This window comes from Rattus norvegicus, chromosome 2 (assembly GCF_021556685.1).
Source record: "Rattus norvegicus strain SHRSP/BbbUtx chromosome 2, alternate assembly SHRSP_T2T, whole genome shotgun sequence".
NCBI classification, from domain to species: Eukaryota; Metazoa; Chordata; class Mammalia; order Rodentia; family Muridae; genus Rattus; species Rattus norvegicus.
Window position 1 is genome coordinate 208,227,609 of NC_141535.1, and position 24,211 is coordinate 208,251,819.

A 24,211-nucleotide genomic window follows, 5' to 3' on the forward strand; every position below is an offset into this window, starting at 1 on the left:
CACCAAGAATTCAGTAAGTATTATCTTGTTAGAGTGAAATGCAATAAACACAGCTGGGAACAACTTTGGAGAACTGGTTCAGTTGACTGAGGGACAGGGAGAATTTCTGCCTCTGGAGAGGTGGCAACAGTTTCTGGGGCAAGATTTGCATGGCTATGTACCATTGGCCAAGGTAGAGATATTGGAAGATACTTCATCTGCATACTCAGGGGTTGTAAGGTTGGAAGTGGGGAGTGGCAGTGAACCTTATAAGGTCAAACAAGGAGTGAAGCCTGATACTGGCAGGGTAATACATTCACTCCTGCTGGGGTTGGTGGTGGAGAGTAGCTTTATGGTACAAGCTTGGGAGGGAGGAAATAGCCAACTCCTAATATTCTCGTGTTTGAGAATTTGGGGGTTGAAACTCCAGGAGCTTTCTGAGGAAGGTCACTGGGACACTATGGTCCTATAGCTAGTGGTTCAAGCTTAACTATCGAAGTGTGTTTAACTCAAAATGGAGCTAGCTAGTTTCTGTATTCTGTTGAAGTAGTATGCATACAATAAGACCCTTAGTTCTGATTTAGAAATCCAGTGCATTTCCACTATGCTCTAGCAGGAAGACATGTATTCCCATCTAGTGAATGGACTGAATACATGAGAAGAGCGAGATGAGATGGGACTCTTGAAGGATTTAGAGGAGGTTAGGAAACCTCTACGTCCTGTCACCTATGAGCTGTTTGCGATGTGAAGGGCTCTGCATGTTGCACACTGTGTCTGTGTTTCGACAGAAGTCTCTAATTCTCAGAGATTCACATACATGCATAAGCACACATATGTGCAGCATAAATTCCCCACCTCTTCCCTGGCCATTTAACCCTTCTCATCACATTTCCACACATCTGAAACACTCAATGTCAGTCTTCTGAACTACTTCAACCAATTTACCAAAAGACAACCCAAATTTTATGACCGCTTGTGAAATTTGAAGTACCTCGTTTTACCCAAATTTGGTGCTTAGTTTTGGGTTGGGAATGTGTCTCCTAACTCATCTTAGCACACCCGAGGATGGGATGAGAATTCTCAGAAATAGCCCCAATCAGATTCTGCAGCTCTTACAGTGAGACCCTACTCTTTCTTCCTCCTTTAAGAAACGAGCATTCTGGTGACATGCAGGGCATCTCCTCATTAGTAATCTATTGTTCACTTTGTAAGAGGTAAAAAGGGATTTCTACTGACATTCCTTAAAATGTTCTATCTCCAGATAAATGTATCCAGCAATCCAGCTATCTGCCTCCAACCTCCAGTCACTACTAACACTGTTCAACCTCTCCTTCCATGACATCTCTTCTAGTATTTATTTACACAAGGCACTTGGTCTCCCAGTGTTGCAGTGTCAAGAGTTGGGGCCAAATACAGATGCTGATGTCAGGGGGCCTTCTACTCTGAAAAAGATTGATTTTGATTTCTCAGAGTTCATTAATTCCCATTAAATAAAATTTGGTAAAAAGAATGACTGTCTCTTTACAATCTCTGGTGTCCTACCTACTGGGTGAACTTTTGTTCTATATTTTTTCTCACCATAATGACATTTACAATGAAGTCTTTACAAGAACTAAGTGATTCCCAGTCCCAAGCATTTGAATCTCCAGGACAGTTTCCAAAAGCTAACTTCATTTTCTTATAGCCACAGAAAACAAAACAAATGATTTTATAATGCTTTTATAAAGCATTTTATAAATGCTTTAATACATGAAAAACAATCTATGACTATGTTTTTCATTTAAAGTTTTTTATCTTTATTGAAAAAGCTATAGGTATAGCAAATACTGGGTAATTATAAACATGATAGCGGTCTCCTGAAAGACTCAGTCAGAGCATGTCAAATACAGAGGCAAATGCTAACAACAAAACATTGAACAGAAAACAGGGAGGAATTACAGAAAGGATTGAAGGAGCTGAAGGGGCTTGAAACCCCATAAGAACAACAATAGCAACCAACCAGAGCTCCCAGGAACAAAACCACTACCCAAAGAGTACACATAGACAGACCCTTGGTTCCAGCTGCATATGTAACCTTGTTGGGCATCAGTGGGAGTTGAAGCCTTTGATCCTGCCAAGGCTGGACCTCACATTATAGCTGAATGTCAGAAGGGGAGGAAGGAAGGTGGTTGACCCTGTTCCATCCGTGACATAACCTTCATAATCAGTCATGTTATTTCCCATTTGAAACCTCCAAAAAAAATGTAGATCTTTCCCCAGGGGCCTGTGGATTCTGATTAAAAGATGTAGATTTAAATGAGTGTGGCTTAACTCAACCATCTGATGTCTTTAAGAGCACAGGAGAGATTTAGATGCCAGAATTATTTTACCTATATTTTCATATACAAAAACATTTCATAAGAATACTTTTAGCGTTTTGCCTTTGGTTGAGAAAAAGAATGATGTATGTTTAGACAGATTTTTCTCAGGGGTAATTATATTTGGGAACATTAACCAAGTTATATCCTTTTTCAGATTGACATTATTTGTGTGACATTGTCAGAGGATGCACATTTTTCTTTAAAAGGTGGGGGCAAACCATTTTATGTTGAAGATCTGAAGCACTGGGGTGCCCAAATGAGTAAACAGTACATAGAGGGAGATGAGGCTCCAGAGAGTCCTATGTCTCCCAAACATGTGCGTGGAATGCCTTCTAAGCATTACAATACTTTATAATGTAAAGCCGTTTGTTACTCTTCCACACAAAAATTTCTTGGTAGCATGAAATTTAATTAGAATAAAAAGAACAAGGTTTGGAGGCTTTTCTTGGTAATCAGTCTAAGATTTATAAGATTATCCTTATAAAACTAAGATTGCCAAAAGTTGGTTGGATGTTGATTGTAAAGACCAAATCACTGTAAAAATAAAACACATTTTCCTCATTTGAGACCCCAAGTTTTTGAGACACACACACACACACACACACACACACACACACACACACACACTTCTGAAAAGAGAGAAATTATTTTATACCAAAGATTCAGAAGCAGCAAGAGTGCCAAGTACATATACAAATACATATACATATTTATATATTTGTATGTCTCATATGTGTGTGTTTACATATATATGCATACTTTCTTAATTTTTAAGGGTATATAATTCACACACATGGCATGGTATTCTGGACATTTGCAGTTCTATCAGGTCACTAGGAAACTAGAAATAAACATTATGAAGCTCTCACTGAAGATAGAGACAGTATAAGTACAAGGATCTTATTCTCTGACGTGTGAGTCAGTAACACATTTTGATAACACTGTTACCTCCTTAACATCATATAAAGTTGTATCGGAATTATGATTTAAAAAGAAAGTCAAGAGAAATTTTTGATATATCCTTAATACTTTGAGTAGTGAAACTTAGTAACCTCTCTTCTGAATGGATTGGTTTCATTTCAGTGACATAACACCCAACAGGAAACAATTTAGAAATGGAAGGGTGTATTTTGTTCTACTTTGAGGAAATAGTCTCTAGGTAGGCCGGGGAATCACATGGTCCTCCCGCTGTCCAACAGGAGCAGGAGCCACGGGGCATATTGGGTTCCCTTTGAGGAAGCTGTGCTGACCATATTCTTCATTTTCCCCTTGTATTTCAACAATGATATCATCAGAGAAGTGAATCACCTTTAATATCCTAACACCACTCAAGGTGACATTGAAGGATAGACATCATATTTTATAATCCAAACTGCTGCCATTGGGTACATATTTTTCTATTTTGGGCAAAGACAACCAGATTTCTGTGTAAGGAAAACGATCTTCAAACACTTTGAACGCTAGTAGCTGACTTGTAAGGTAATGTTCCTATCACTGAAAATGCTCTCTTCTGATTTCAACAGTACAATCAACTGTCACTTTGTTACATATATGGTGGTGGCTTTCCTGTGACAGAGGAAGCAAGCCTTGAGACTCACTGGTCCTTCCCTCAATAATAACTCACTCACTATAAACTTCTCTTGTTTGTTTTCTCTACCTCTCTCCCATTCTCTCTCTCTTCCTCCTTTCCTCTACCTCTTTCCTCTACCCTTTTAATTAGTGTAAATTTCATAGGGATAGAAATTTTGTGTGTTGCTTCCGGTAAAACAGCACATAATAAGTATACTATAATCTTTATATATGGGCATGTATATCCATATGATTTCTTAAAATTTATAAGAAACTATAAAATGTGGCAATTTTATAACATTAATAAAAAGTTACAGATTTATAAAAGACATTCAAATGTTAAGTAGATTATTGGTCTCTAGTTTGTCTGTCTTAACTGGATTTCATTTATCCATTTCATCATTTGTCATTAATGTATTACTCATGTTTCCAAAAATTATTGTCAAAAGAGGAATGTGGATTGTTAAAATTAAGAAAACAAAAAAGTACGGTATTTATTTTGTCCAACTTTTTAATCTATCTTCTTATAGGAAGTAAACAGAGCCATCAATTTGTCCACTGAACACTAAGCACTGAGTCAGTGCCATGAACTTCAAACCCACAGTGACAAAGTCTGACTTAGTTGATGATAAGAGATTGAGACTCCAAACCAGGATATATGTGTTCTTTTCTCTAAACTTGCAATGGAAATGACAATCTCATATACTTGGAGCACAGTTAAGATTTCATCTAAGTTTTTTATCATTTAAAATATTTTTAAATTATATATTTTGATCATATTCTTTTCCTCTCCCCCAAATCCTTCCAGATACTCTCTTTCTTCCTACCCACCCAATGTCAAGATCTTTCTCCTAAAAAAGAAAACAAAAACCGAAAAACAACCAAACCAAGAAATCAAAATAAGACAACACCCCCAAAAGAAAACCAAACCAAATCAAACAAATCAAAACCCCACAAAACTGTAACCAAATAAAACCATATACATGAAAACAAACAAAACAAATGAAAAGCAAAATCTGTGGGATCCATTTGATGTTGGTCAGTTACTCCTTAACGTAAGGCCTATCCCAGAGTGGTTGATATACCCAGTATCACTTCTTAGAGAAAACAGATTTTCCCTCTCACAGTAGCTAAAAAGACAATTTATTTATTAACTTTGCCCTAGTGGCTAGGTATTCATCCATGCACCTATTCATTTATTCATTCACTTTAAAAATATCACAAAATAAAATATAATGAGCTAAAACAAGAACTATCACATTGAAGTTGGACAGCACAAACCAATTAAAGGAAAAGAGCCCAAGAGAAGTCCCAGGAATCAGAGATCCATTCATTTGCACACTCAAGGATTCCATAAAAAAATACTAAACTGAAAGCCATAATGTATGCATAGAAGATCTTGTACAGACGTGTGCATGGTCTGTGGATGCTGGTTCAGCCTCTGTGAGTTCATATGAGCTTTGCCCATGTTAATTTAGAGGACCTTGCTTTCTTGATGTCCTCCATTCCTTCTGGCCCTTATACTAACTTCCCTGAACTCTGAGAGGAGGGATTTGGTCGAACTACCCCATTCAGAGCTGAGTGTTCCAAGATCTCCCATGCCCTGTGTCATGTCAGATGTTGGTCTCTATATTTGTTCCCACCTCCTACAAGAGGAAGATAGGTGAGCAAGGGAGTCATCTATAAGTATAACAGAATACCACCAAGAGTCATTTTATCACTGCATTTTTTAGGCCAGTATGTTTTGATTTTACTCTAGGACCCTAGTTTATGTAGTCTCAGGTTCTTGGACACACAAGCAGTGTTGAGTATGGGTTACATTTTGAGGAGTCAAATCAGTTACTGGTTAGTTACTCCCACAAACTTTGTGTTAATAGTACCCTAACACATCTTGCAGGTAGCATACCATTTTTGATGAAGGATTTGTGCCTGGCTTGGTGTTTATGTTAATCTTTTGATAGTATACAGAATATTTTCCTATAACAAAGTGATTGGAGCATAGGGGTTAAGGATCTATGTAGGCACTAGCTTGACATCTCCATGTTCAATACAGGAGGCCTAATCTTGGGGAAACCTATATCGGGCCTTGATGTAAGTTTGTGGAGAACAACCTATAGTCTTGGCAACAACTTGAATTGTTTGGGGATCCCTATGGGGCCAATTGGTAAGCAACACAGTTATGTAAAAATCCAATCCTGGCACTGAGAGAGATATTTGGTGAAAAGAGTTGGTTAGTGGGCACTCTGTCACCCACCCTTCCACCATTAATTGGCTATTTTACTTAGATCACCTTTATCTAAATTTTAAGATGACTTTTACTAATTTACTTACTTTACTTGCGTGCTCAACTTCACGCAACAGATAACTTGGCGAAGTTGGCTCTCTCTTTTTCTGCGTGGGCTCTGATGATGGCACTTGGGTTATGGATTTAGCTTGGTATCAAGTGCCATTACCACCTCCTACTACTCGCTACCTTGTTAATAACTTTTGCTACACATGCTTGGATATATTTACATAAACTTTACCTGAGTATCTATATTGTGCCAAACATTGTAAGGATTCAAAAGTTCCCCAACGTGTTGAAGGCAGACAGATGAGAAGGTGACTGTCTCTGATGTAAATGGCATCACCTACAAGTTGTACCAGAAGTTCAGTGGAAACATGTTCCACACTGAGGTCATGCTCTGAGTGGTTAATTACAGAAAAGGCTTTTAAAGTGTCCATTTATCAAGATGTGGGCAAGCTCAAGTAAACACAATTGTCTAATATGTTAGAAGTCATTACACATATGGGGTTCACCAAACAGTGGAGATAGAAATCCCTGGACTGAGAACAGAAAAAAGAAATCTGTTGAACAAAATGTGTGATCTTCACTTCACTGGTTCACCCAGCTCATTGGAGTCCCAGTAGGAAACCAGGGAGACACTGACTTCTTCTCTGACGCTCTGTCACTGAGTGCATCGGCCAGACGCAAGCTCAGACGTAATAGGACGAGACAGATCTATTGATAAAGTTGATTCAAGATAGCACCCTAGACCTTGGAATAGAGTAGTGAAGACTCAGCAGTTAAGGTTGGGTCTAGAAGGCTTTAGTGGCAAGAGATGGAGCTACAGCATTAAGAACTGATTAAGGATGCCTCAGTTTACCAGCTGAGGAGAATCAACGTTCAGAGAAATACCTGACAGCATGGTTTCTGAATTGACTGGGTAGTGTGTTTACCTCTATATCTTAGGGTGCCTTTGAGCGAGTGCTTTCCTGCTATGAGATAATAGTGTAACTAAACAATTTCAGGGCAGCCTCAGAGACCATGAACTGACGACATCTGTACACATCAACAGACACACCCTGACAATCTTTAGATTCATGAAGTCTTTCTGAAGGCCCTCATTTAGATTGAAGGTGAAAATTAGCAAGATGTAGTTTTATCTTTGTGGTACAATGTAAAATAACAAAGTGATAGACTCCTAGACAAAATATTAATAAATACTGTGATTTGAGATTCTTCAGTCAGTGAAGGTGAAGGATAGATAGTGTTTTTTAAGCTTTTAACTCAAATTATTTCAAGGGTATAATGGGCTCCACTTCTCTTGATGAGAAATTATTTCTTTTTATACAGAGCAGCTGAGTCACATATATTGAACCATAGCCTGCTTGGAGCAATGGCATGTCTTGAAACAGTGGTTTCCAGTTATTCAAAAGGTACTTTTGTCCTTAGAGCGCCCATGTATAAAGCAAGGAAAATGACAGAGTGGGTTTCTGGCAGGTTAAATCTTTGTTGCTCAGACAATGATCTTCTGCAAACACCAAGGCAACACTGTGGATTCTCGTATCTCCTAGGGAACAGCTTAGCAATAACGGAGAACTCGATATGGAAATATAAGAACAGACAACATTGTATCGTTCAAAACTGGGCAAGTTTCCCCCATAAGGTGGCATAAGGTAAGGAAATGATCTTGAGGGACACAGAAGTATGACATTTATTTTCCTGATTAGGGGCACACAAGGTAACTCTGGAACTGTCACCAAACCTCTTTACAGTTCAGGTACTTTACTGTGAAGTGAGTTAACAGGTACTATGGTAATCTTTAACCATAGAGAGGCTAGGAAGATAAATAAGAAAATTGTCGCATGAACAGTAAAGAAGAAATATTAGAGTGGATCTCTCTCTATATATTTTTTCATACACACACACACACACACACACACACAAACACACACACAAATACAGAGATAGAGTCTGAGACTGTGATTGAGATAGAGATAGGTTCTAAGCAGTACATGTTCTAAAAGAATCCATAAAACTATAAGGATAGTATTAGTTTCAATTTACTCCTCTTGGACCATGGCCCTGCTGTTTGAGGATGTACACTTCTGGTTTGTAGAAACTGGCTGAGCTGAGTGCAATTTAGGGGAAGCAGTGAGTAGATATGTCTGGTCCTCTAAACACCAGTGTCGTGAGATGCAGTGAATGAATGGTGGGGACAGAAGTGACACAAGATCAAGTGCGTTGAGCACTGCTGATACACATGTGTGCAAAGCCTATAACTGTGCACACACAAAAGCAGAAACAAGGTTTACTTGGTTCCATATTTTGGTTGCAGAAACTGGCCAGGAGATTGACTCACAAGCTTGGTGTAAGGCCTGTGCTTCTGCGGTCTTACCTAGACTAGCATTGATTATTATACACAGACTAGATTGCCCATTGATGACGATAGCTACCCTGTGGCTAATCTCTACTGTACATCTCCTGTTCATCACAGACTCTAGTCTTGAGAGTTTGCTTCCTCACAATGCTGAGGGTAGAACCCAAAGCCTGGCTTCCGTCAGGCAAATTTATTTCTGACTATCTAACTAGCCTGCCATGTCCTTCACCTGAGGTGAGGCTTCTTTACCTCCAGACTGAAAGGCATTTTAGGGACTGGAATCTTTGCTTTCCTGCTTTCTCCTGCCTCCAGATAGTGATCTAAAATCATCCTAAATCATAGCCTAACCTCACCAGTCAACTCTGAATAACATTCCATCCTGTTTTCTGCTCGCCACGTGCACGCCTAACTCCTTGTGGTGGGCTCGAAGGCCTCCATCATCTGTCACCAGGCCTCATATCCAATCTATCTGTGACAACTTTGTTCTGAATTTACCATCTTCCTCCTTGCCTTCACTATTCAAGTCAGTCTTCCAGTTCCTTCACTGAACTATGATTCTTCCCACTGCCATTATCCACGGTTCCGTCTAAGTTAAGGACATTTCTGTGCAAGTATATAAGGTGCTTCAAGCACGTTCCTCCTCCATACCCTGCTCCCATGATTCCCCTCACTCACCTGTAATTCCATCAGTCCCCTCAATTCACATAGATAGCTCCCTTCTACCTCCACAACACCTGAACATATACGGCTTCATGTAATAAATGGCATGTTCCTTTCACATGCGGCACGTAGTCCACATTGTTCCATTTCAAGTCCTCCCCACACATCACTGTATTTTTCTTTCTATTTTGAATCATCATCCAACCATTCTTCAAATCCAGTTGCAGATGACTTTGTCCACAAACCGTGCTCAGATCTCTCCTCCTTATCTCTCCTTCCTTTCCTCGTCCTTCAACTCTGCTTCTGTGACAGTCTGTTGGGATATTTATTTTCCTCTTGGATGCCTGTCTTAGGTGGGGGTTCAAAGTTCCAAGTCTTTTAGTCCTTGCCTATTACTTCTAGCTTAGGCCAAGTTACTTAACATTTTTGAGTATCTAATTGTTAATCTAAGTCCTCAGCATTGAGAAGAAAAGAAACATCTATTCAGGAGATAAATAGATAAAAACATAAATTGAAAGTAGTGGGGTTGGGGATTTAGCTCAGTGGTAGAGCACTTGCCTAGCAAGTGCAAGGCCCTGGGTTCGGTCCCCAGCTCCGAAAAAAAGAAAAAAAAGAAAGAAAGTGTAATATGAGAAAGCTTGACAAATACAGTCTGGAAAGACTGATGCATTTTTCTCTATTTTATTTGCTTGTTTATTTATTCGTGTGTGTGTGTGTGTGTGTGTGTGTGTGTGTGTGTGTGTGTGTGTAAGTCAGAGATGTCATCTTCTCTGGAACTAGAGTCACAGTTGGTTGGGACTTGCACCCTCTTGCTTCTCAGCTATTGAATGAACATTCTAAAGCTGGGTGGTGGTTTAGTAGGCAAATTGCTTGTTGTGTCAATGTGAGGACCAGAGTTATAATCTTCAGGACTGAAGCTAAAGCCAGACCTATATCTGAAATAACCAGAATCTCAAGGAGATGAGAAGCAGAGTACTAGAGAATATCTGTGAAACTTGTGTGCTACATAGACTGGTAAACGTAGCAGAAAAATGAGAAACCCTGTCCCAAGTAAAATGGAAGTCAAGCATCCACACCTGAGTTTGTCCTCTGGCCTCCACACACAGCAGGCATCCAAGTCTCACACACATAAACGCACACACAGAAACAAGACAAACAAGAGAATGAATAATCCATCAAAGCATCTTTTACCACACCTGTGCCCATCTGCCAATTGAGAGACAAGCCAATAAACACTGAAGGGGCATGTTGGCAGAGCCACGAGCATGTCTGCCTGGACTTTCTCACAGACAGATAGAACTTTCTATTTCTATACACATCTTTTCAGGCTTGATACCTTCAACTTCCAATATCCAGTGCTGTGCAGGCGTCATTGTTACCATTCTTTATATTCCCTTCTATCACACAAGGCCAATAGCCTGGCTTTGAAGTCCCAGGAAGCCACATTGTCAGTTGCCTCGGGAACCCATGGAAGTACACGTGAGAGCAGGCATTAGAGACATGGAGATCAGAGGCCACTTCAAAAGCGGCAGGAGCTAGCTATTCTTGTATTGAATATTCTCGTATTGAAAGGGCTCTGATGCCAGGAGATGGTGTGTTGGACTCTATGCTACCTATTTGAAATGCATTCATGGTCTAAGCACCCAGAGTCCTCATTTGAAATGCCCAGTTCCTGAGGGAAAACTGTTTCTGTTCTGACACTGCATAGCAGCATTTCCAGAGGAACCATAGACCATGCCATTGTTCCACATCTACAGTGTCAGGGCTGGCAATAGGAGCATACAGGAATGGCAGAGAAGAAGGCAGCTGTTCTACCTCCGCTAAGATACAATGATTACCTCAGTGTTGAATTCAGGCCCCATCGTGTCCTGAAGGATTGTGAACATTATATCATGTCCTGAAGGGCTGTGGACATTACACATCTATTTGCATGTTGTATGGATCGGTTTGTAAAAGTAACTGCTTCCCTACTCAGTGAGAAAATATGCCACCTCTTCCACTTCCCGAGCAGCAAATTAAAGGAATAAATTAGGTTAGATGAGGACATCCTGCACTGGAGTTTCTCTGACAAGTGAATTTGACAACGAGAAAGAGAAGGGAGAAAGAAGGCTCTCTTGGCTGTGCAAAGTGATAACCTGGGGAGGGGAAAGCTTACTGAGCTAGGGAATTAAGTTGCATGTCCAGGATAACTGAAGACAGCAAAATGCACTGTAAGTAGCCTCTCCTGAGAAGCTCTTTAGGACAGGGGTGAGAGTGGGGCACAAGGTAACTAACACGTCCCTATTGGTCAATTTCCCTTCCTCTGCTCGAAGCAGAATTTTCTCTTGCTGTCGGTCCACATGATGGCTATATTGTTGCTTCAACCACTATAGCACTGATGGATGAAGGGGTTGTCTAGGTTTAAAAAGACCCAAAACTGGAATGAAATCTCCTTCTCTTTTGGATGAGATCCTGAGGAAATAATTCCACAGATCTCTCTCATTTGAATCAGACCTCTCGGTTGGAAAAACAAGAGCAACAACACAAAACAACCACATTTCCTCCCTGCTTTATTTTGCATCGTGGTACTGTGTATTCCATTTCAGAATCAGAGGGGACACGTTTCACAGAACAGAAATCAAAATACACTGGGTTGAAGCGAAACAATGGTTATGATTCAGCTCCTACTTCCTATGTAAAAGTTAGGCCATATGATAATGCAGTTGTGCTGCATATTCAGTTTTGATGTGTAACCTTTGAAATAAATTGGAATATTCTCTCCTTCTACTCTTGGCACGCACTGCATGAGCATAAACAATAATGGCCTAAAGGTCACTCTCTCTGTAAGCTATGCTCTCCGAGCGAAGTAGGAAGGACGACTCAAAGATAGATTTTCCCTTTCTCAGAGACACGTAATTTATTCATTCCTTTTTCCCCTTTGAAGCACCAAATAACACAAATTGCCTTATACCATGTAGACTCTGTGGGTTTCTGGATGTTTATTGTTTTCCTCTTTTTTCTTAACATTTTACTTAAATTGGCTGGTGGGAAGTTGGTAGAGCCTTTACGAGTATCGGGGAAAGGAGTTCTTTAGCCAAAGACTAATTGTCTATTTCAAAGCAGATGATTTGGTTTGAGCCCTCCCCTCTCCAAATTCACTTCTACGAGTAGACATGGTTAAAAGAAGTCAGCACCTATTTCACACGTTTTCTTGTATGAAACTTGTTCACTTAAAAAGGTATTTCAGGAACATTTTAACAAATCCCAAAAGAGCTTACCAGTGATTTGCTGCAGTAACTTCAACTCCTCATACAAAAGCAAAAAAACCTCATGATTTATAAAAGTTGAGCTCCCATGCTGTCAGTTCTGTTTCTCATACATTCAAGAAAAGTAGACCAATCAATATTCCCGTGCTCAAAGATATGTTACTATAAGTCAATTCATTCTGATGAATAATAATACAGGCAGCTATCCCCCTACAAGGTAGCCGCACAGGCTAGGACTCTCTTGACACATACCGACTTATCTGGGTCAGCCCTATGCTGTGTGGATAGTTGTAATACAACCCGAAGGTTGTGTGGAAGGGACAGTCAAGACAGCAGCCCACGGAAAACCTGGCGGGCTGGAATTGCCTGTGCTGCCAACTGCAAGCCCACACATTTCACTCAAGTCTCACCACCATTTAGCTAAAGAACGATCCTAGGGTATTTTTAAGATGCAACTGGTAAATTGAAAATGGACATCATCTTTTATCTCCCATATTTTTTCACTTTTGAAAAAAATCTTAACCCATTCAAAAGCTCAGTTGTCTTCTTCAGTTGCAATATACCACGTTCTGTTTTTATTCATAGAAATTTCATAATTGAAGTATGTGTTTTTCTGGATGTTGTGAGGTCAGTTAACCAATTCTTCTTGTTACTCTCCTATCTTATTAGATCTATCTCAAAATATTGATTGAATTTATGAAAATATGGATGAAATTATTTGATTACCAGGTACGATAACATTGAGGAGGTTTTCTGGACTCTATGTCATTAAAATAGAACCATGAAGTAGGAACTGATGTCAAGAGAACCTGGTGGTATCTTGGAATAGATGGGTAAAGTCAGTGAATGGGAAGAAATGGTGACTGAGAGCTTTCCCTCTGTGATGCTCAGTCATACACTCTGTCATCACATCCTTCACATACTAAGCAAGCGCTCTACCACTGAGCTATAACCCCAGCCCCTGAAGTACCGTCCTCACGCTGATAATGTGATTTTCTAGAAAACTTTAGAGTCTTAGTTGATGCTGCTTTGTGCACATGTTCATTAAATGTGTAATCTTACAATGGGGGAAATACTTACATTATCTAGAACACAGGGTACTTGAAATTAAGAATCAGTAATGGGCTTGGCGAAAATCTGGCAGTGTTCTTGACCTCTGGCTCCCATTGTTCCCTCCATTAACCTGTCAGTCACTGAAAAGACAGAACATGCATCTAACTGGGGTCCAGCTGGACATGACTTTGGGAGGAAGGTGAACAGTTGTGGCCTGTGGCTTCTTGTTGGAATTGTTTCCCACTGAACTGTCTTTCTGGCTAATAAATAAGACTGGAGACAGTCAGAATCCTCAGTTTACATTCATAGACTAAAGGGCACAATTATGGTTTTTTTTTTTTTAGATCTAAACACAAGTAAAAAATACAGTATGAGAGGACAAGCTAATTCACTTTAATGTTAAAGATGTATAGACATGGCCATGTATCTTTGGGGGAAAAAATCATTGCATTAATGCTATGTGCAGGCAAACCAAGTAAAAATTCAGACCGAATGCATTTTAAGAACTGAGAATGTAATTTTCGGCAAATCTTCTGTTTATTTTTTTTTCATTTCTTCTCCTCTTTGTTAAGCTACTTTCCTCGTCTAGCACCTATAGAAATGCATTCAGATACAACTGGAGTTTATGAGTCCTGAAAGAATTTGCATTTATTTTCGTCAGGAGGCTAACTGAAAGCAGGGAGCTTTCGGTGGAATATTCTAATTAATCCAACTCACCATATTTTGTATTCCGAAAATCCCATCAACTCAAATTCAGATCTTATTTTAAGGGAAGGGAAAAGAGCAGAAGAGTCCCAGAGGAGGAAGAAGGGAGGAATTAAAATGAAAAGGAAGCGAATATCGCAAAAGGAAAGGAGCCAAATGGGCAAATTCTGCATAAACATTTCCTTCTCGTGTGTTTCTTCCAGGAACTCCTGACCTCTGCCTTACTGGAGAGCACACCCTGCCATCAGAGTACAACTCATCCTGGCAAACTAGAACTTTCTCTGAATTCTCTTCAGCTCAGCTAACTTGCGAGCCACCGCCCTGCCACCTCGTCAGCCACATGCAAAGTTGGCAGTCCCTCATGGCTGCTCACTGCGGGTTCTTCCACACATGGAGGACATCCTTTGGTGCTCAGCAAAGCAGAAGAAAACAGGCCTATTTCCTAAGGCTCTCCACATGAGTACGTGTTGGACGATCCCTTCCCAGATGTCAGTGAACAGATGAATATTTTAGACACTCATCCCAATTAACATGCAGCCAGAACACCAGTGTGGTTGCTTGGAGGAATCAGATTAGAAATGGAGACACACCTGCAGGATTTGCACTCTATTTAAAAAGAGTTATCTTCCTGTGGGCTGGATATCTTCTCATCTGTCGGAAGGTATGTATCCACATTATCCACATCATCCCAAATGTCTTTAGCCACATACGGTACACTCTTCCAGCCATTCAAAACATGAATTGTAGTTTTTGCGTGTGTGTGTGTGTGTGTGTGTGTGTGTGTGTGTGTGTGTGTGTGTTTGCATGTTCTTATGTGTATGGATGCCTGATACTGATGTGGGATGCCTTCCTCCACTGATCTTTTATTATTTAGTAGGCATGGTTTGTTTTGGATCCATAATTTACACATTCAAGAAGTCTAGCTACTTACCTTGTGCCAGCATTCAGAATCTCTACCAAACAAACACTGGGACGGAAGACTGACTATCACATCTACTTGACTTTAATGTAGATGCTAGCGATTTGAATTCTGGGCAAGTGCTTTATCTGCTGAGTCATCTCTCTAAACCCCGCTCTCATTGGAAGTAGGATTGAAGCGCTATAATTTTTGTGGAGGATACTGAACAATTGTGTGTTAACATCAGACAGATAAGATACAGATAGGAAGCAGTTCTCCACTTTTGCAACAGAGTAAGCTACGTACCATATGAGCAGTATTTCTGGATGCTGCAAGGGATGGGCAGAACATGGTTCATGTGGGCATTCCCCTGAGTACGTTTAAAATATTAAAACTCTCGTCACTTAAAAATTAAGCCTGTCTATAACTAGAAATTTCAATTAATGCATCCTTAAAAATACAGCCCAAAGTATTTTCACGTGGAATTTATTTTAAGTGATGTGGCAAACTATTTAAAATAATATGCAGTTCAATTTTAGGAAGACATCATTTGATTTAAAGTTGTTTTTGAGAACTTATCAAACTTAGATAACTATGCAATCTGCAGAGAAAATAAAAGAATGGCTATCTTCCAGCTTGATCTAAATGACAGTATTTGAGTAGCATCAATTGTAATTGATCTGTTTCTCAGAAGTGAGCTTTCAAACACCTCAAAGTTCATCAAAGGCCACTTTTACTAGGCATTATTACAAATAGAGTATGTTCTTTTGAATTCCTTAGAATCGAGAACATTAGAATTAAACTTTTTTAGTTTGTTAATAATCACTCAGGGGCCATATTCTAGTCATTTATAACTGAGGTAGGAAAGCCCTTAGCTCAGAATGAGGCTTTCAAAACAGACATTTGTGCTGTTAGAACAAGATATAGATTTGTCTTATATTTTTCTTTAATCCGTCTAAATCAATTAGACATTTGAATTGTGGTTTTGCATTTCCAGGAAGCTTCATTGCTTTCTATTATCCTCATGACAAAAATAAACAATTCCTTTTGAAATCATAAAGAAAAATGCCTCCCATTGAGGTGGTATTTTATGCTGTTATATGGAAGAACATATGTGTAATAAAAATGAGAAATCATGGATCAAATAATGATGTTGGAGCCACTTACATAAACAATAGAGAACATTTTGGATGAGTTTCAAATATCATCACTATTGTTTAATTTCAGCCCCTGTTATGCATCTGCCCAGGCTAGTGTCAAAGATAATAATCTCACCAGATAGATGTAAAATGCACAACTAAAATTACACAGCTCCATTATTTTGTTTACACAGAGTGCTAAGCCTTTCTTTTCCAGCTGACTGACCCAATAGAGCATTTCATACATTGAACTCCCTTGCAAATTCAGTAGGCTGGTACCTATTTCTTTATATATAAATCATTATATATGCATTATATATAAATCATTATATATACATTATATATACATTATATATAAATCATTATATATACATATATATGTATGTGTGTATATACATATATATACATATATACATATATATATATACATATATATATATAATCATTTTCTCCCAACATAGGCAGAAAGTAACTTAGGAAAGACCTGTGTGTGCTGGCTCTCTAGTAAATTTGTTCTTTGCATATTGTTTTCTGCCTTCATATACAATTGTGGGCTGTTAAAAGGAAGAGGTGTGCTATTGCAAGCCACAAACTGCCAGTTAAAAGACACAGATAGGATCATAATGCCAAACACTCATTCTGAGAAAACAAGGAAGACAGAGACAACTATGCACCCCAGCTTTCTTCACAGAACTGTTTCCCGTCACCAGGAAAACGGTAAAATCCCCAACAACACAGAGGATTTCAAAGTTTACCAAATCTAGGAGCAGGACTTTAACATGAAATCATTCTGAGACAATTTTCATGTAGGATAGTGGTAATAGAAGAAAGAAGGGAAGAAGAAAGAAAGAAAGAAAGGAAGAAAGAAAGCAAGCAAGGAAGGAAGGAAGAAAGAAAGAAAGAAAGAAAGAAAGAAAGAGGGAGAGAGACAGAGAAAGAGAAAGAGAAAGAGACAGAGAGAAAAAAGAGACAGAGAGGAAGGAAGGAGAGAAGGAGGGATGGAGAGAAGGAAGGAGGAAGAGAGGGAGAAAACAAAGAAGGAAATAGATCAAGATACACAAAAATGAGGTAGAAAGGAAGAGACAAAGGTGGAGAGAGAAAAAGACAGAAAGATGGTGACAGAAAGAGAGGAGGGAAGAAAGGAAGAGAGGGAGAATAATGAGATATAAGGAGAGAAATAGAAGAGAAGATTCTAACCAGAGTGTTTTCCTCTCTATATTCTTAAAACGAATGCTGAACGATAAACCTTGCCCAATTCATGTCTAAAGCAGAGGTAACGGAGAAAACTGTGATTTGTGGGTGGAAAGAAAGACCATATTCTTTTCTTAAGCCATGGATTGCTAGACAAACTTTTGTCATTTACTTTCTCTGAGTGCAAGGGCACCGCAGTGGAGTGGAGCTGAGCAGGATCTGCCTCTCCATCACTGACAGTTAATAATTAAATCAAACATTATATTCGGCAATAGAACATATGCATCAGCTTCTTTCAAATTGCATTTCCTTCCTGTTAGGTCCATTAGTGTAAGCCAGACTGCCTTTAGAAACCCCCTTATTGCTGCTGTCTTTCAGCACAGTTCCTGAAATGGATAATGTGCTGCGTATTATGGGCAATTACACAGAAATCCCCAGTGATCGGGCTTGAGAGTTACAGAATGAAACAGCTGGAACTACAGAGCTAGAAGCGAATCAGAAAAAAAAAACAGTTAAAAAAATACAAACTAGCTAAGGGGGTTCACGAACAGTTCTACAAAAATCATTGTTCTCAGAGAACCTGTCTGTACCTTCAAGTGTCTCTGGGTTCCAAGAATAAAACTATCTACATGTATACGTGCTATTTTTAAAAAGGCTCCTCCCCCCCCTCATGTCTTTCAGACTCCTGACGTAACTGCATGTAAAAACAGCACTGAATCTGGGTATCAAAAACAATGATTTTTTTTCTCCCCAGTTTGTTAGTGTGGTACTTTTATTAGTTGTGTTGTGAGAACCTGGCCTTTTAAAATTTTATTTCTATAAAAGCACATACTGTACCGGGAGGTGGGTTTCTACTCACTAAATGAGATATGTACAGAATATTTTTATCTTCTTATTTTCTGTTTGGGCTTCAGTGTGGACTCTGCCATGAAGATCTTTTTTAATTAAATAATCTATTTCCCCACTTGGTGCGGATGCTGCAGTTGGAGTGCTCTGCCTTAGAAATCAGATGCAAGCATTCCATGTGTGCCCTAAGGGACGAGCTTCATTTTCAAAGGGGAAGATGTATACTCTTATTTTTTCCCCACAGTTTTAGCCAAGAAAGTAATAATGGGTTTTGATTGTAAAAAATGCAACTTTATTTGGTTGTAAGCAAAGTGCAGTTTTATCTTCTGCCGATGAAGTGCTGCGAAATTTTTTTCAGTAGAAGGACTTTATAACTTGAGAAATAATGGAAAAATCTGCACAATGACTACTGGGAAATGAAAGCAAAGTGGGTGCAATTTCAAACTTTAAATATAGTTACAAAACTATTTTCAGATTTGTTACTACAGCCATCTACCGAACTCTAAAGATACCGCTGGCAGCACGTATAGACAGCTTTTAAAGAGCTATTCTTTTTTCCTCTGTAAAGACATGGATTAGAAAGTCATAGCCAGATTTATGTGGCTGCTTATGTACTTTTAGATGGCTTCAGTAGCCGATATTTATTTCAGCCACACTAAAATGTCAGTGGGAGGAGGAAGCTGGACATAAAACACGCCAGCCAGTTTGATGACACTGTCATTGAGTCCTGCTTCCCTTAAAAGCAGCCCTCTTTCACTGCTGTTAGTCGCCACCCTCATCCCACCCCCCCAGCCCCCAGTAAAAGCTTTATTATGATAGAGTGGAACGAGAGGAGACATAGATGTTAACAAGACAAGATGTTAAATCCAAAGGAAGACGATGTCTCTCATTATAAAATGTAATGCTCACTCTGACAGTAGACGGTAGTTTGTTTTATTGTGGAAGCTTTATTGGCCACCGTACTATGTCAGTGAAGACATTCAGAATACCCAGATGTATTTGTTAAGCAACAAACCCAGTTTAGGGGACTTCTTTGGAAGTTATGTCCATGTGTGTGTGTCTGTTTCTTCACAGGAAAATGGCAACCGGAATGGAGGGAAAAGATAGCCAGAAGAATGGTAGTGCCTTGGGCAGAACGGTAGAGGAGCCAAAGAGGGGAAATGTGTCCATCTTCTTCCTCTTCTATCTCAATTTATCCCAAGAGGGGGCAGGCACAATACAACTCTACCAATTTCTAATACAAGATTTTACAACTAAATGCCTCATCTTTGTATCGAATAGCTGTTTTGTCTCTATATAATTTAACTGAAAACAACTAGTAGTTCTTTAAGGTAACCTTTATAGCACACGAGGTCATGCTAGATTCTCAAAAACACTTTAACCATAATACCTGGCCGCATCCTCTTCACCACATCACTACAGAGTGGGGAGATTACTATGTTCATTTTAGAGGTGAGGAACATGAATTGGAGGGTTTAAATGATTGGCCATTGACATCTGAAATGGTAGAGCTAAGGCTTGAAACCAGCAGGACTAGTCCAGAATCGAGGCTCTTAAATATCATACTATATTACCACTGCAGATAGATGTATTTCAAACACGAATGGTGCAAACATTTCAGGTGTTAGGACTCGAATCTCCCGGACAATATGGCATTTCTCTAACGTGGGTTCCAGGGTGACTAGACAAGAGGTATCACTCATTTTTGTTTGCAAACAGGAATGGAGGTTATGCAATGTCATTTTGGTGACTGCTATAATGCCTAGAATGTTTTCGTGTTTACCTTATATATTATTCTTAGAATAGAAACAGACCTTCCTGCTAATGTCATGAAAAATTTAGCCCATTTAATTTGCTAATTTGAAACATTTGGCCTTGGGTTCTGAGGAAGCAGGCTCAGGGAGTACCATCAGTGTGTATGATCAACAATAGGTGATTTTCAGAGATAGGACCTTGATTTTGAATCCCCCGCATTCATTTAAAAAGTGAGAAACTGCTACCTATAGGTGCCTCCTCCAGCCACAGCGTTGGAGCACAGACGCAGGCAGAGCTCAGAAGCCACTGATCAATAAGCCTAGACGAAGCAGGGAGAAAGCCTGTCCCAAGACCGAAAGACGGAAAGAGAAAGCCAGCTGATGTCCTACTCTGCCCTGTTCATAAGCATACAGACACGTGCACACACCACACTTACATGCATGAGCCACACACATGAAACAGATGCCCCACCACAGATACACATATGCACAAATGCGCGCATGCGCACACACGCATGCACACACACATATACACACACACGCATGCACACACACATACACACACACATACACACAAATATTTTGCCTCATTTTAATAGTTACTCCACAGATAGCTTTGTAAACTCTTGGCTGGAATGATTGTAAAATGGCTGGAAATACACACACTCCAATAATCCAGTGTACCCCAGATTGATTTTATTTTATATTAATTATAAAATATCTTACCATTTATAGTAAGTCAATTCTACCTTTAAGGCCCTTAAACCTTATGATGGTTTGTCTCCTAAAAAATGTTTGAGGTTTTAAATGAAAATATATGTTCGCGGGAGTTTAAGTAGCGTGTCTCTCCTAAAGGAGCCAAAACTCTCAGAATTCATAAGGAATGAGATAGACATTCTTAAACAGACTAAAACTTAAGGATAAGGGGAACATAACATGAATTGGAAAAAGGACTCAGACTACAGAGGAAGGAATTATTCATTATCCATATGATACCAAAAAATCCAGAGTGTATTAGAGAGCTGGCACATTGTGTGAGGTTTTATCCTAGTGCCTAGTTTCCACTGGTGACGCTTTCTCTATGCCTCTGCTGGGGTATCAAGTGGAGGCACCTGGCTCAGCAGTGGCTAACCTGAGATTGTGTATGATGTGCAAATTTTACTTGTGTCTGTCACTGCACTTCAAGGTGTCTGCACTGTGATTTCTAATTTGTGCAGCTGTAATAAACTGGATGACTTTAAAAACATGTCTGGGGACAATGGTTGGGGTTTGTATTCTTAGAAATTATTGGATGAGCACTGGTCTAAAACCATAAGCAACGTTGTTTTATCTTTGGATTTCAGGACGGATTTCCATGTCCACATGAATGAAGACTGGTGTGAGAACCGTTGTTTTTCCTATTTTTCCTAAAAGGAACAAAAAGAACAGAAGCCACTAAAGAGAAGATAGACTATAGACAATAGATGAGAAATGACATTCTGTAGGTAGTGTAATGATCTTTTAGTCGTATTTTAAGAGCCAAGAGATTATCTACTTTTCTGTTACATTGACAAAAATAAAAAAGTGAAAATAAAATTTTGGTTTCTAGGAAGGATGTGTGATATCATGGCACGTGAGTATACCTGGTGAACACCATGAAAAGTTAAGTTAGACATCCTAGATGAGAAACGGGGGGCTCTGGAAGGTAACTGTCTTGTCAAAGGTTACACTGCTAAGCAGGGATTGATCTGGACTCTAAACCCAGATCTTTAGGACCTAGTTTTCATGACCACAATTAGACTCTATGGGCTTAATATTGTGCTGATTATTTATGGGGCCCAAATGAGTTAATTTATTACTATAGTGAGTTCTCTTTTATCCAATTTTTACAAATAAGAGTTAAATGGCATGCCCTGGGTCTGTGATTACAGTCCAGATGCTAAAATAAATTCAAAGAGCATTGACTTCCATGCACCTGCCCTCATTTACCTACTGTCTATTTGATGGCTAAGCCTATGATAATAATAAGGTCATTGTAAATAAGGGAAAAAACACCTCTAACCATGTAATTTTAAAACCCTACATCCCAATTTGCATGCAGGAAAATAAACTTCATACAGAATAAAGAGTCAAATGAACAAATGAAAACAAAATATTCAAATAAAAAGCACATCTCTAGTTCATTTCAAGATGGTGGAGTCCAAAATTCTAAATAATAAGGATGTTGAGAAAGGAGGTGGGGAGGGAGAGTGCCCCTAAATCACTTCCTGTTGAACATTTGCATGTGGTCTTTATACAGCGTATTGATCCCCCGGGAATAGGCTATTGATACCTCTGGCCCCAGCACTCATTGCATCTTTTCCTTACTGATTTGTAAGAATATTTTATATTAACTCCATTTATTCAGTCTCAAATATTCTGTGTTCATCTTTTGCCTTTTCACTTTGTTCTTCATGTTTTGACATTATTTTGGCACATCCCCTCATAAAAATATGTAAATAAGACCTCTCTCCAAGAAAACACTATAAGAGCATACAAGAGCTACTACATTCAGCATAAGAAAATCACTTTAATATGAGCGTGAGCAAAATAAACTTAAACTATTTCCTCTCAGTATACCATGAGCAATTTCCTAAGAAAGGTACTGCCTCTGATGAAGCAACTCAATTACAGATTTACTTTTAAGACTGCTCCCAGTTAAAGTGGAAATATATTTAATATTCATGGAAGACCATGAAATGACTTGTAGCAAGAACATTAAAAGGCTCAATCATATATACTCTTTTGTTCAATTTTTTCAGGACTCAGCATCCACTCCAGGTTTACACATAGAACTGCCAATCGGTCTGACCATGTCAGTTGAAGAATCCACAAAAGGACTAGAGCAATTGTGCAATTAAACAGTTATAAAAACTTTTAATGATAGAACGATCTGTTCAAATAATCCCTTATTGAAGACTAATGAAAAATAGTGGACAACAGGCAACAAAACATATTTATATCCATAGGTATGCATCCAAACCAAAGAGAAAATTCTGCATATGTTTACATATATATACATACATATATACATGCATATTGACAACAAACTTGGCAAACATATAGGTATCAGAAATAGCAGAACGCAGACAGATGTATTTGTCTTCCAAGCCACACGTTTCCTGGATGGGTTTACTTTTTGGACTAAACTTCTGTGAATTTGAGCTGGTGGTGCTTATTTTGCAATGAATTGATCCCATTCAAGGTCATTGGATTAATATGTGAAGAAGTGAAGTCAATATGACACCCCATTTTTTTCCATTTACTATATCTGCGATTTGTATCCTTTCTCAATTTTGTTTTGTTTGTTTGTCTTGATTTATTACATAATAGGAGAACAAGCCATCAGTTACATTTAGTTGATCTGTATATGGCTTTAAATCTTATTGACTTTGGGCCATGTGCGTACATATATATGTGTGTGCATGTATATGTGTGTTTTTGCTCTGCTTTATTTAAATGCTTTTCTTCTTTTTCTAGTCCCTTGAGTTAAAAACATAGGTGACTGAATTAAAATTTGCCTATTTTTAAATATATAAAAATTTATATTATACACACTTTAACCTTTTAAATACTAATACCCCACTAGCTGTTCCTCCCTCCTAACTTTCTTTCAGTTTATTACAATATTTGTATTTTAATGACATATCAAGTCAACCAATATAGAATCATGCAAAATACTCTCATTGCTTCATAAAAATTTCTCTGGTCCCTGTTTTATTATCTCTCCCACCCTTCTCACCCTTAAAAACGACTATAACACATGATATGTATTGATATGTATGAAACACACAGCAAATACTTGTGTATTATTGTATATCTCTACTATTGTATAGATATTCTTTCAGGATTTGTCAATCATGCACAACACTGCCATGCCTATAAATGTCAAAATGTTTGTGAGGACAAACATTTTCAATTCATGTGAATAATGGCAGTCAGCACTGTTGTCAGACTACATTGAAAAATGACGCTTATGATTACAAGATTTCCTTCCAAAATGTGATGTCACTTAGAACTGTGCTAGTATGAACTGAGACTCAGTTTTAAAGATCCTGGTCAAAGAGCAGATTTCAAGGAAGTTAGCAAAGCATATTGAAGCTGCCTAGGATGTGCACAGTTCAATACCAGAACTGAGAAGGCTACGTCAG

General features: G+C 38.8%; 1 long non-coding RNA gene across 1 annotated transcript; it reads left to right on the forward strand.

Moving 5' to 3' along the window:
- The first annotated feature begins 7,766 nt into the window (after nt 1-7,766).
- LOC102549046 (uncharacterized) lies at nt 7,767-21,617 on the forward strand. The gene is made up of 3 exons (XR_015678296.1): nt 7,767-7,847; nt 14,418-14,875; nt 21,386-21,617. It is a non-coding gene; the product is annotated as an uncharacterized LOC102549046 (long non-coding RNA).
- The last annotated feature ends 2,594 nt before the right edge of the window (nt 21,618-24,211 follow it).